We start from the raw sequence: 13,130 nt of genomic DNA on the forward strand, positions 1-13,130 counted from the left end.
GTCAGTCACCGCTGTATTTGTGCCGCCTCAGTTAACAGCCAGCAAGCTGAACTATATAGCTCAACGACTAATCCCCTGCTTAATATGCGGTTGTAGTTACCACTCGAGCGACAATTCAGAATACGAGAATGCGGAAAACGTGAAAGAGTAGAAAGCATGAACTGCTGCTGTTATCTTGGAAGCATAGGTAACGTCCAAATACCCTGAGAGACAGATTCTTCTTGCTGCAATTGCATGTTGTAACGCCAGGCAGATGGAGACCTGCTGGGGATTCGTGGAGGCGGTCGAATAATGCAACTTAGTATAATCTGAGCCGTGCCATTCGTTGAGTCCTAAATACACACTGGTCGTTGTTCACGGGAATATTCTTCCTCAGTAGCAACAATTACAATACATCAGGACTTAGTGCGAATGCCGACGCATTTGCAAGGCATGCATGCAGGCGAATTGCCATCTGCAGCTGTGTCTATATATAAACATGTACAAACTAGCCCGGATGTCCTGGCTCTTCGAGAGGCCTACCGCCACCCGGGGGAAATTCGCATTCCTGGCTATGTGGCATAAAAAGGCAGGTCCTCCTGCCTCCTGACCACGTGCTCGGCTGACCCCTGCCTGGACCGTCAACACCCACCAGGAAGATCTAGAGCAGTACTCTTCGTCCGCTCTGCCCTCCCCCAGGCAGAAATTAATGTCAACGATGCTATAGTGGCGCCTATGGAGCGTGTCTGCGTCAGAGTCCGGCTCAGGGGTGTTGAAACTGCTGTTGCAAGTATTTATGTGCGCCCTGTAACCCCATGGGACGCCTACTCCTTGCCACATCTGGTCAGCCTTATAGGTGGTAACTGCCTGCTCTGCGGTGACTTCAAAGCTGCTCATCCGAGGTGGGGCTCACGCAGAGCGGATCAACGCGGCCGTGACCTCATCGCTGCCCTGCGTGGTACTTCTCTCCACGTCCTCAACACTGGCGTTCCCACGTTTGTCCGGAGGGGAGGTGTCCGCTCGTGCTTTGATCTGAGTTAGGTTAGGTTACGAGTGATGCCCCTTCCCTGATACATGGGGATCGGACCACTACCCCATCGCTCTCAGTCCCAAGCCTGGTAGAAGGGTGGATGGGCGCATCTACAAATTGGTCCATTGGGACCGCTTCCGGGACCTTCTCGACAGCCTCCCTCTCCAGGGCGATGTCTTGGCCCATGTGGCAAGGTGCGCGGCAGCAACCACCATCACCTGCGAATTCCCCCCTGTCCAGCCCGTTCGTGACCTCAAGTTACTCCACCTCAGGGCCCAACGACAGCAGATAGAGAGAAGGGCCCTCCGCATTGACAGAGCCGACGACTGGACGGCATACAACCGTCTCGATGCCGCCTGCAGACGCGAACACAACAGGCGCCGCAACAAATATTGGGAGGGCATCTGTGCCTCCCTCGTTACGGCCCGCAGCCCAGCCAGGGCTTGGCGGCTCTTCCGCTCTCTCCTTGCTCCTCGGACCCAACTCAAGCCCCACCTGGCCATTGCTGTCTCCCTGGGAATCACCTGCCAGGATCTGGCGGAACGGCTGGCTGATGCCTTTTTCCCCTGCGGGGACTCCCGGCCACCAACCCAGGCTCCTGCTCTACCTGGCCTACTCCAAGGACTCTCATCTCGGGAAGCAGACATAAGCTCTACCTGCACTGCGCCCTTCACCTACCGGGAGCTCTCTGCAGTACTCAGCCGCTCCATGCGACGCACAGCACCGGGCATGGACGGCATCACTTACCAGATGCTACGTAACCTCGGCGAGGACCACTGGGCTAGTCTGCTGTCCTCCTTCAACGAGGTGTGGCGGACAGGCATCCCCCCCGATGCGTGGAGAACAGCCCTGGTCGTTCCCGTCCTGAAGACAGGCAAGCCCCCATCGGCCATCAGCTCCTACCGGCCTGTCTCCCTCAACTCCGTTCCTGGAAAGGTCATGGAGGCAATGGCACTGGAACGACTGTCGTGGGTGGGCAGCGTCACCGGAGACTTCCCGGAACAGCAATCAGGTTTCCGTCACCATCGATGCACCACTGACTCCATTGCAGACATTGTGTCGACCCTGGAGGACGCGAAGCTCAACCGCCACATAGTGTGCCTGGCTCTCCTTTACATACGAGGCGCCTTCGATAATATCCGGCACGAGGCCATACTGGAGGCTCTCAACATCATGAGCATTTCGAACTTCCTCCAGTATGTCCGGGGGTTCCTAGCTGACCGCCGAGGGTGCGTCCGTCTGGGCAATGTCACCAGCTCCCTGCGGCACATCTGGCGTGGCGTACCTCAGGGGAGCGTCCTTAGCCCTCTACTCTTCAACGCCGTCTTGGCCCTCCTGGCCAACTTCCTGCCCAAGGACCTCCGGCTACCCATTCGCATGGCTATCCACGCGGATGACATTGCCATCTGGTGCCGTGGACCCCGCAGATACAGGGTCCACACCATCACAAACGTGCAGCGGGCTATCGATGCTGTCGCCGTCATCCTGGAGCGTGCAGGCCTCAGCATCTCCCCTACAAAACCCAGGCGATGCTCCTTAACACCAGAGTTGGCGCCCGCCCTGGCCGCACCTTCCTCCACGTTGGTGGCCGTGACTTCGCCTGGAGCCTCCAAGTGAAATACCTGGGTCTGCTCATCGACGTCCGTCTCACTTGGAATCCGGCAGTGCGCCACTTCCTGGCCGAGTCCTCCAGTATCCAGGGGGCTATACGGTCCCTTTTAGCCAATGGCAACGGCATCACCCCCAGGCTGGTACTCCAGCTTTACCAAGGCATGGCCGTCCCGCAGTTCACTTACGCTCTGTGACGTTCCTTGTGTGTGCTACGATGGTCCTCGTTCGACGGCGCGGCGTAGACGGAGCCCCAGTGGCGGCAAAAGCACTCAAGGGAAAACAATTCAGCTGGAAGAGAGGAGATCGGCGACAGCCGGTCTCGTTTTGGAAGCAGCCAGCACACATGCTTCTACTGTATATGGCTGCAAGCAAACTTGAGTGGGATTGCTTTCGGGCCTGCCGCCATGGACCGCACGGAGACGACCCAGGTGACACCGGCATCATCAATTACCGAGCCATACTCGTTGAGAGTGAACGACCAAAACGAAGGGGTTTAAGCACAACCGGACCCCCTTTCCATAGTGTCGGCACGTGTCGAACGCCGCCGCCGCCGCCGCCGCCGCGGGGAGACGGGCGTTATCTTCCCCAATTGCCGTGGCCGTCCCGGGGACAAAGGGGCCTCGTTTCGGCGGGCCTGGCCCCGTGACAAGACGGCGGGTATCATCACCAACCCTCTCGAGCACATCCCAGGACAAGGGACCACTTTCCTGGCCTTTTAATGACCTCGCGTTCCGGCCTTGAGTGGCGAGTGTCATTTGATGGAGAACGGAGGTCGGTGACCCCCGGGAACCGTCAGCGGGCCAGAGACCGTCTACCACAGCCGACGCTACCTCGACGACAACCTTCTTTCCCTCGGACTCAACACGTGACGGGGGCGAGACCATAAGTGCGGTGGTGTGTTTGTGCGCCCAAGTGAAAGCCCTAGGCCCCTCCCATTCCGGCGTGGGCGTCCTCACCCTAGGGAATGTGGGGATAAGAGGATACAAAAATCGACAAGCAGTACGGAAGAGAAAACGCTCAGGACGACATCGTTTGCCAAGGGGGCCTTCAGCGCCGAAGCCCGACGGCGTGCAGCTTCTGCCAGCAACCGTTCGAGCTCAACTCCGGAGCCCCTCCATCGTCCCCATGAAGTCGTCGGCACGTAAGCTCGGACACCCCAGCCTCTGATGTATAATCATTGAATATATCTGTTTGTATAAACTGAGCCATACGTTGTCTCTTTGCCTCTCCGTCCCGTGTGGACCTGCGCATTATGGGGGGGGGGGTCGTCACACTGGTGTCAGAAGTGGGGTCTCAAAAGCAAATGTCCTCTGAATGCTGCGACATTCATGACTTCAAAATTGTAATCAAAAGGGAATCACGGGACTGATTGTGGGACTTTTACCCCCATTTGAGAGGCTTGAGGCACCGGAGGGCTTGAGCGAAAAAAAAATGTCTGTATCTGAGGGAGCTCCCACTCCACAGCCGTCGCTCGGAGCAACCATGCTGGAATTAGGAAGCGTCATTCCGACGTTTACGGGAGATAAGACAGGGGTTCCAATCTGCGATTTCTTTTCCATGCTAGAAGAGATTGGGAAAATGGGGGGATGGTCCGATGCTCAAATGCTGGGAATGGCGAGGTGTAAGATGGCAGGATCTGCTCATGATTTTGCATGGCGAGACGAAAAAGTAAAATCCACAAAATCATTTGCGGAATTTAAGAAGCTCGCGTTTGAACATTTCGACACTGAACCACGTCACGTGTGGGTACAGAGGTTCCGTGACGCCGGACAGATGGTAGAGGAGGACGTGCGAACGTTTGCGTCGCGGCTTCAGCGCCTAGCACGCGATACGTTAATCAGGGAGGAGAAAGGAGACCAGCTAAGGAAGAAATACGCGGAGGATCTACTTAAAGAGGAAATGACCGATTTATTCTTAGCTGGTCTGCAAGACCCCGTATGCCGGTTCGTGCTCTCGCGCAAGCCGAGCAATTTCGACCAAGCCGTGGCGGCCGCATTGGATGAGGAACGAAATGAGGCGTTAACGACAGCCGCAGCGAGAGTACGCGTCATAGAGAGAGCGGTGCTCAACCCTGAGGTTGCTCTCTTGACAGAGCGGTTAGATCGCTTAGAACAGCTGCTATCTCAGCAGGTGGAACGCCAGGTTGAAGCGCGCGCTCAACAGCGCCCATTCGCTGGAAACCGGAGACCGCCACAAAGCTACAGGCGCGGTATGCGAGATTTTAAAGAAATCGTATGCTTCGCTTGCCAGGGTCGCGGACACATCGCCAGGTTCTGCCAAAACGTGCGCCGTGGGCAGCCACAAAGAGAAGCAGGCGAGACACGCCCTAAGCAAGCCTACCGCGGGGCTCCAGATACCGAGACAAAAAACTAGATAGTCCTCCCCATCCAGAGGAGCGTGGGGAGGGAGCAGTGGATGATGAGGTGGTGGTGGTTTGTGTGGCCGACGAGGTATGCCCTGTTGTGCGTTGCAAGTTGAATGGTTGTTGCATGGAATTGTTGATAGATACGGGGTCAAAGGTGACATTGCTTAAGGAGAGCAGTTTTAACACGCTTCGAAGGAAGGGGGACCGCGAGGTGTTGGAAGCGTCTGGTGGTATGGCAACCAAATTTGTAGGCATAACGGGGGATCCTCTTGACATAAGTGGACTCTACCGGTTACACTTCTCTCTCAGCGGAATTGCATTGGAGCACCCCTGCTACGTATGCCCGGACACGGTGTCTCTGCCAAACGGAGTGTCAGGTATATTAGGGTAGGACTTTTTGAGAAAAGGGAAGGAAGTAGTCTCATTCTCTGAGGAAGAGGTTAATGCGGGCGGCTCAAAAGTTCCGATTTTGAACAGGAGAGGGGCTGAGATTCGCATTACCGATATTGACACCCGTCAAACAGTGGGATCATTAGAGAAGGTATATTCGCGGGTTGCCGTCAGGCTGGTCGATGAGGCGGTCGTCCTTCCTTGGTCGGAGCACATTTTGTACGCGTGTGTGCCTTCAGATGTAGAGAGCGGCGCCGTGGGAGTGCTTGAGCCGGTCGACTCTCTCAGCAATGGCCTGAAGGCAGCCGCGTGCCTCGTGACAGTTAATGACGCCCACAGAGTGCCCCTACGGGTGGTTAACTGTAGCCAGCAGCCACTGAGCCTTCCCAAGAACAAAACATTGGCTTTCTTCACCTCTGCGATAGAGAAACGTGAGCCCACCGATACGGTACTCGCAACTGTAGAGCATGCTAGTCCTTCGGCTGCTCCAAAGGCGTCGTTCTATCTTTCTCACGTAAAATCCAGGGAGAGGGAGGCTCTGGCTGGTTTGCTGAACGACTACTCGGAGGTATTCGCCGCGTCCGACCTGGATTTGGGCTGCTGTGGCGTTATAAAGCACAGGATAGAAACCGGCACTTCATCGCCCATTTACCAGCGTGCGTACAGGATTCCTTACTCCCAACGTGAGGAGATGGAGCGGCAGGTGCAGGACCTGATTGATCGCGGCATTGTCGAACACTAAAAGTCACCCTGGGGAGCACCAGCACTATTGGTGGAAAAGCCAGATGGCTCGTATCGATTGGTAGTGGACTACCGCAAACTAAATGCCGTAACTCGCATCGATCCATACCCCATCCCCAATATACAGAAGACGCTTTCTCAGCTGGGCTATGCCAGGTACTTCACGGTAGTGGACATGGCGGCAGGATTCTGGCAGATAGCAATGGATCCGGCAGATGCCGAGAAAACGGCATTCAACACGCCCTCAGGGCACTATGAATGGAAAAGAATGCCGATGGGTCTGGCCAATAGCCCTGCTGTCTGGCAGAGAACCGCTGATGTTATCCTGGCAGGTCTTCTGGGGAGGCTGTGCTTCGTGTATATGGATGACATAATCATATACAGTGACAGTTCTGAGAACCATTTGCGCGACATTGAGCAGGTTTTGGTGCGACTAACAGGAGCGGGTCTCAAGCTGAAGCCCTCTAATTGCCAATTCCTCAAAAACGAGGTGAAATACCTCGGGCACATTGTTTAAGCTGACGGCGTGCGACCGGACCCTCAGAAACTAAGGTGTGTCTCGGATTTTCCATCCCCGACTAGCGTCCGCCAGGTCCGGCAGTTTCTCGGCCTGATCGGTTACTACCGAAGGCACATAGAGGAGTTCGCCAAGCTCGCTAAGCCGCTCACCGCCTTAACAGCAAAAAATGTCGCCTTTCGCTGGGACGAAAACGCGGAGGATGCTTTTGGGGCCCTGAAAAGGAAGCTAATGAGTGCACCGCTGTTGCGCCACCCTGATTTTAATTTGCCCTTCGTTATGGCCACAGATGCGTCAAAGTTCGCAGTTAGTGCCGTGCTATCTCAGGTTATCGAGGGCAAAGAACATCCCGTTGCTTTTGCTAGCCGACAGCTGAGCCCCACAGAGCAAAAGTACGGAGCTACGGAAAGGGAGTGCCTCGCCGTTGTCTGGGCAGTAAAGCACTTCAGATGCTACCTTTACGGCCGCAAATTCAAGCTAGTCACAGACTGCCACCCTCTGAAATCTGTGATGAGTGTCAGGGACCCTAGCTCGCGACTCGCTAGATGGAATCTACACCTGCAGGAATACTGCTTTGAAGTGGAGCACAAGTCAGGAAAGACACATCTGAATGCTGATGCACTCAGCCGCACTGCTGCCGTGGCAGCTATAGATGAGTTTGTCCCCGTAGTCGACCCCGCCGAATTACGCACAGAGCAGTGCAAAGATCCTGACCTGAAGCGAATAATCGAAAGCTTAGAGGGCGCACCGTCTCACCCCGAACAGTTAGGTTATTTCATTGGCAAAGACGGCACCCTGTGTCGGCGCACGAGGCCAACCAGGAAAGGGAGACCAGAGAAAACCGCTTGGGAGAGAGTCGTCATACCTCGGTCCTGGACAGAAAGGGTTCTTCGCGCGTTTCACGATGCGCCATGCGCCGGTCATTTTGGCGTAGCGAAGACACGCAGGCGTGTGGAGCGTTTGTACTTTTGAAATGGCATGCGACAGGATGTTAGAGACTACTGTGCGAAGTGTAATTCCTGTCTCGAAAGAAAAACACCCAAGGGACGAAGACCAGCTCCAATTCAGCCGTTCCCTGAGGTTTCGGCTCCCTTCGAGCGGACAGGTATGGACATAATGGGCCCATTGCCCACGACCACTTCCGGAAACAGGTACATTTTAGTATTTGTCGATCACCTTTCAAAATACGCGGAAGCGGTAGCACTCCCAGATCAGAAGGCAGACACGGTGGCAAGAGCATTTGTCGAACAGATCGTGCTCCGACATGGACCCCTGAGGCAACTCTTGACAGATCGAGGAACAAACGTCGTGTCGCAGCTAATGAGGAGAGTTTGCGAGCTGCTTAAGATCGCTAAGAAGCAGACAACACCGTACCATCCGGCTTGCAACGGCGCGGTGGAACGACTGAACCAAACCGTGGCCGGGTTCCTGTCGCATTTTGTTTCGCGCGACCAGCGGGACTGGGACTTGTGGCTCCCGTATGTAATGTTTGCCTGCAATTCCGCAGCACACGAGAGCACGGGCGAATCGCCATTCTTTCTTCTCTACGGCCGAGACCCGGACCAGCCTAGTGAAGTGCCAGAGGGCCCCCGTCGTGTCCCATACGCTTCACTGGACGACTGTAAGGTTGAGCTAGAATCGCGCTTGCAAGTGGCGAGGGACATCGCAAAGGAGGCCTTAAAGAAAGCGGCGAAGCGCAGGAAGGAGGTGCACAATCGCAGTGCTAGAGACGCGCCGTTTGATGTGGGGGACAGCGTGTACATTGAAAACTGCCAAAGGCAGATTGGGCTAGCTCGTAAGTTCCAGACGAAGTGGAGAGGACCGTGCGAGGTTGTCGAGAAGCTTTCTTCGGTAAACTTTAGAGTCCGAGACGTGAACCGGCGCTTGATAAGGATACACGCAAATCGCCTCAAGTCGGCACCGGTTCAGTATTCACGAAATGAGGAAAGGGAAAGGGCGGATTTTGATTGGGACAGAAGTGAAGCGGTGCGCGCAGATAGTTCGCAAGAAACGCCCTCTCCTGCATTTGTTCGGCAGGCGCCAGAGGTGACGGCCGGAATGCCACCGGATTTACTTCATGCATTGCTAGAAGAAGAAGAAGCGCGCGAGGTTGCCGCGCAGATAACGCCAGGAGAGGCTCCTGTCACGAGCCCTCGCGAGTCTCAAAGCAGACAAAGGGTCACAGACTTACTTGGTATGACTCATGAAGGCCGATATCCGCTGCGAAATCGGAAAGCTAAGTCGGACTAATGGCGTAAACAGAGCGGAGTTGTGAACTGGTTAGAATTGTGTAATGCCGCAGCTCATTATATTGCTATGTGCTTATGTGTTAAGATATCGGAGTTGGTAGTTAAACCTTTCTGTCATTAAGTAACACCTTCACAGGAGAGCATGCGGAGCGCATGCAGAACCGGCCCTACTTCCCTTCGTTATCTATATTTTTGTCTGTGCCGTGATCGTGCTAGAAGTGGGAGCTCCTTTGTAACTGTGGTAAATTTATTTCGTCCAGTTTGGACTAGAAAGGAGAGGCTTGGGTGCTGAGTTTCATGTTTATCTGTAAAAGAAGATCAGTGCTGCCCCTGGAGACGCCAGTTATGACAGCTGAGGCATAGAGTGTTGTGCAGTGGTGTTGAGTGCAGCGAAAAGTGTTTTGTCGGACGCACTGTGCGAGGCGATTCAGAAAGACAAGGGGAGCTGCATGGACTCAAATGTTCGGAGAACATTCTTCTGGAGGGTGAGCGAGTGTGACGTTACTTGTGTATGCTACGAGGGTCCGCGTTCGACAGTGCGGCGTAGACGGAGCCCCAGTGGCGGCAAAAGCACTCAAGAGAAAACAATTCAGCTGGAAGAGAGGAGATCGGCGACAGCCGGTCTCGTTTTGGAAGCAGCCAGCACATATGCTTCTGCTCTATATGGTTGCAAGCAAACTTGAGTGGGATTGCTTTCGGGCCTGCCGCCATGGACCGCACGGAGACGACCCAGGTGACAGCGGCATCATCAATTACCGAGCCATACTCGTTGAGAGTGAACGACCAAAACGAAGGGGTTTAAGCACAACCGGACCCCCTTTCCATAGCGTCGGCACGTGTCGAACGCAGCCGCCGCCGCCGCCGCGGGGAGACGGGCGTTATCTTCCACAATTGCCGTGGCCGTCCCGGGGACAAAGGGGCCTCGTTTCGGCGGGCCTGGCCCCGTGACAAGACGGCGGGTATCATCACCAACCCTCCCGAGCACATCCCAGGACAAGGGACCACTTTCCCGGCCTTTTAATGACCTCGCGTTCCGGCCTTGAGTGGCGAGTGTCATTTGCTAGAGAACGCAGGTCGGTGACCCGCGGGAACCGTCAGCGGGCCAGAGACCGTCTACCACAGCCGACGCTACCTCGACGACAACCTTCTTTCCCTCGGACTCAACACGTGACGGGGGCGAGACCATAAGTGCGGTGGTGTGTTTGTGCGCCCAAGTGAAAGCCCTAGGCCCCTCCCATTCCGGCGTGGGCGTCCTCACCCTAGGGAATGTGGGGATAAGAGGATATAAAAATCGACAAGCAGTACGGAAGAGAAAACGCTCAGGACGACATCGTTCGCCAAGGGGGCCTTCAGCGCCGAAGCCCGACGGCGTGCAGCTTCTGCCAGCAACCGTTCGAGCTCAACGCCGGAGCCCATCCATCGTCCCCATGAAGTCGTCGGCACGTAAGCTCGGACACCCCAGCCTCTGATGTATAATCATTGAATATATCTGTTTGTTTAAACTGAGCCATACGGTGTCTCTTTGCCTCTCCGTCCCGTGTGGACCTGCGCATTATGGGGGGGTCGACACAGCTCTACCTCTCGTCCGGCTCACTGTGGGCCAACACTTGGCCATCGAGCGCAAACTGCGGGCGGCCATACGACTATGCCTGCGGCTCCCTCGCTCCTCTCCTGTGGCTGCCACCCTGGCAGAAGCAGGTTCATGGCCCTTGGAGCTCCTCTCCAGGCGCACCTCCCTCCGCCACATAGAGCGCCTCCACAACGCGCCCGATGGGCGCCCCCTCTTGGAGCGCCTTCTCACGAGGCCAAACTCCAAAATGGGTCAGGTGGCCCAGTACTTCGAAGATCTTGTTGGGGGACAGCCTGAGACCTTCCCCCTCTCTCCTCGCCCGGACCTTGGAATCCTCTATGAGGTCCACCGCTCCCTACCTAGCTCCCGGACGAGGCGGAACACTGCTGCTGTGGGCCTACGGCAGGAGGTCGCTGTAGTTCTGCAGGCCGAACCCCCTGGCACTGTCCCTATTTTCACGGATGGCTCCGTCCTCCCAGGACCCTGCCCATCTGCGGCTGCAGCCTGCGCTGCCCGATCGCTGCTCTTGAGCAGAAAGGCCAGATTCCCATTTGTGTCCTCATCCACAACTGCCGAACTGGCCGCCATTCACTTGGCTGCTGACATCTTGAACGAACGCCCTGGGATCAAGGAGGCAGCCATTTATTCTGACTCCAGGGCAGCCCTCCAGCTCCTCCTGAGGCCCTTCAAGGGCCCATCCATCGCCCGCAGGCTGGCTTGGCGGCTCGACGCACTGTGCACCAGGGGAACCCGCATCCGGCTGACCTGGGTCCCGGCCCATGTCGGTGTCCTGGGCAATGAGGAAGCGGACTCCCTGGCCAAAGCGGCACACTTCCCAGGAACTCCGCTCTCCAGGAACCTCTGCCCCCTGGACCTGGCAAGGGGCATAGTGGATCGCCTCCTCCTCCTCGATCACCCGAATCCCAGGGTGGCTAACGGCCATCCCCCACACCCTCTTCCAACTCTTGGCCTGGACTGCAAAGAGCGCAGCCTCCTCCTGAGGTTCAGGGTAGGCTGCGCCAACACCGGCTCCCGCCTCTTCCGCATTGGCTTCTCCGACTCCCCTGGGTGCTGGCTCTGCAATTACCCAGAAGAGACAGCCCAGCACCTCCTGTGTGGTTGCCCTGCCTTTGTGTCCGCCAGGACTATCATGGAGGCGGGCTACCGCTCCTTGGGCCTCCTCTGCTGCTCTGCGGACCACCTTCTCTTCCCCGGCGGTCACCATCCTGCCAAGGCCCTCCGGCACCTCGTCTCCTTTCTGGAGGCCACCGGCCTCTCTGGCCGCCTATAGGCCACAGGGGACAGCACATGTCATCTAACATGATCATTGCGGCTGCGCGCCTACCCTCTCCTTTCAATCTTTTTCCCCTACCCCCCTCCTTCTACGACACGCCGGCAATGGGCGTGGAGGCTAGCCCTCCAGTAGACAAGCCCGTGTCTTGCCACGGTCATCTTTCCTACAACCACAGAAGAAGAAGAACAAGCCCGGTCGCATTGTCATTGCGCTGAACGTGAAATTTCCCATTAGAAAAATGACTGTGGAATGTGCCAAGGTGACTCACGGCGTAAGAGCAAATGAAAAGAAGCGACTATTTCAAAGCTGCTTTCTCTCTCACCAATGAATGGAGAAACAAGCGAAGTTCATGTCACTTTTGACAAGTGACACGTCCATCAATTTTGGAAGCAGAAAAAAAACTCGGTCAGGTCACGTGTGAACAACGGAGGAACTACACATAATAAATTAAACGATGTGGTAAGAAAGGCGCTCGCCCACATAGATATTTAAACAGCCGGGCACCGCAACCGATGCATCGCGTGCGCTGCAACAACGAGCACCAAAGCGTAAAGCGTAAGTCAAGCGTGTCGATAGTTCCCCAGGAATGACTAGAATAAAGGCGCCCTGAAAGCACCAACCCAATAAAGCATGAAATTAGACAAAATGTACAATACAATGTACAGCGAAAAAGTGTGACTGAAGAAAAAATGACAGCTCATGCTCTGCTAGATCGAGGTTTGAATGCTCTAGCAAACTATTGACCACACTAAGGACTGCTTAGATATTTTTCAAACTGCAAACACCTTTTCTCGGCCATTGCAAACATTTCCTTTTATTCACTCTTGACTTCTGCTGAACTACTCCACCACTGCCAATAACGTCTTTTTCTCACTTGAAAAGTAATCCGCCGTTACACTTTAAGTGGATGGAGTAGAGAGCCCGTACTGTCAAGTTCTTTGTCTGTCCTCGTCTCAAAATGCAGCGCGGGATTTTTCAAGTAAAAAAAAATAATAACTGGCTAGCCCCGCGACCTGTTTTGTTAAGCACAGCTGTCTTGTTCACACCACATCATTCTTTTAACTTTTGTTGCTTTTATTCTCAACAGTGGCGTGTTTAAGACACTGTTTAAAACATCCCAAGGCATTGCCCATTTTGCTCGGTCAATGTATGACGCGAGGTCGATGCGACAGGGTGACACGCGGAGGTTGTATAGGCGAGCGCACGCCGCTAGGTTGACGTCATGGAACGTTTCACTGCCACTGCTGCCTTGCCATACAGACTACGTTCACGTCTATCACAGCACTCGTGCTGGCTGTGAGGTTCCGTGCTCGCATCCAACGAGAAACTACTTGGCTTCGAATCCAACCGGTGACACTTCTTTTTCTGACATTTTTCTCCGTTT

General features: G+C 55.3%; 1 protein-coding gene across 3 annotated transcripts in view; it reads right to left on the reverse strand.

The window, feature by feature from the left end:
• LOC144132304 (Kv channel-interacting protein 4-like) overlaps positions 1 to 13,130 on the reverse strand; it is a 281,668-nt gene that overhangs the window by 158,162 nt on the left and 110,376 nt on the right. The gene's annotated exons all lie outside the window — the stretch shown is intronic.

The sequence above is a fragment of the Amblyomma americanum genome, chromosome 5, assembly GCF_052857255.1.
Source record: "Amblyomma americanum isolate KBUSLIRL-KWMA chromosome 5, ASM5285725v1, whole genome shotgun sequence".
Lineage (NCBI taxonomy): Eukaryota > Metazoa > Arthropoda > Arachnida > Ixodida > Ixodidae > Amblyomma > Amblyomma americanum.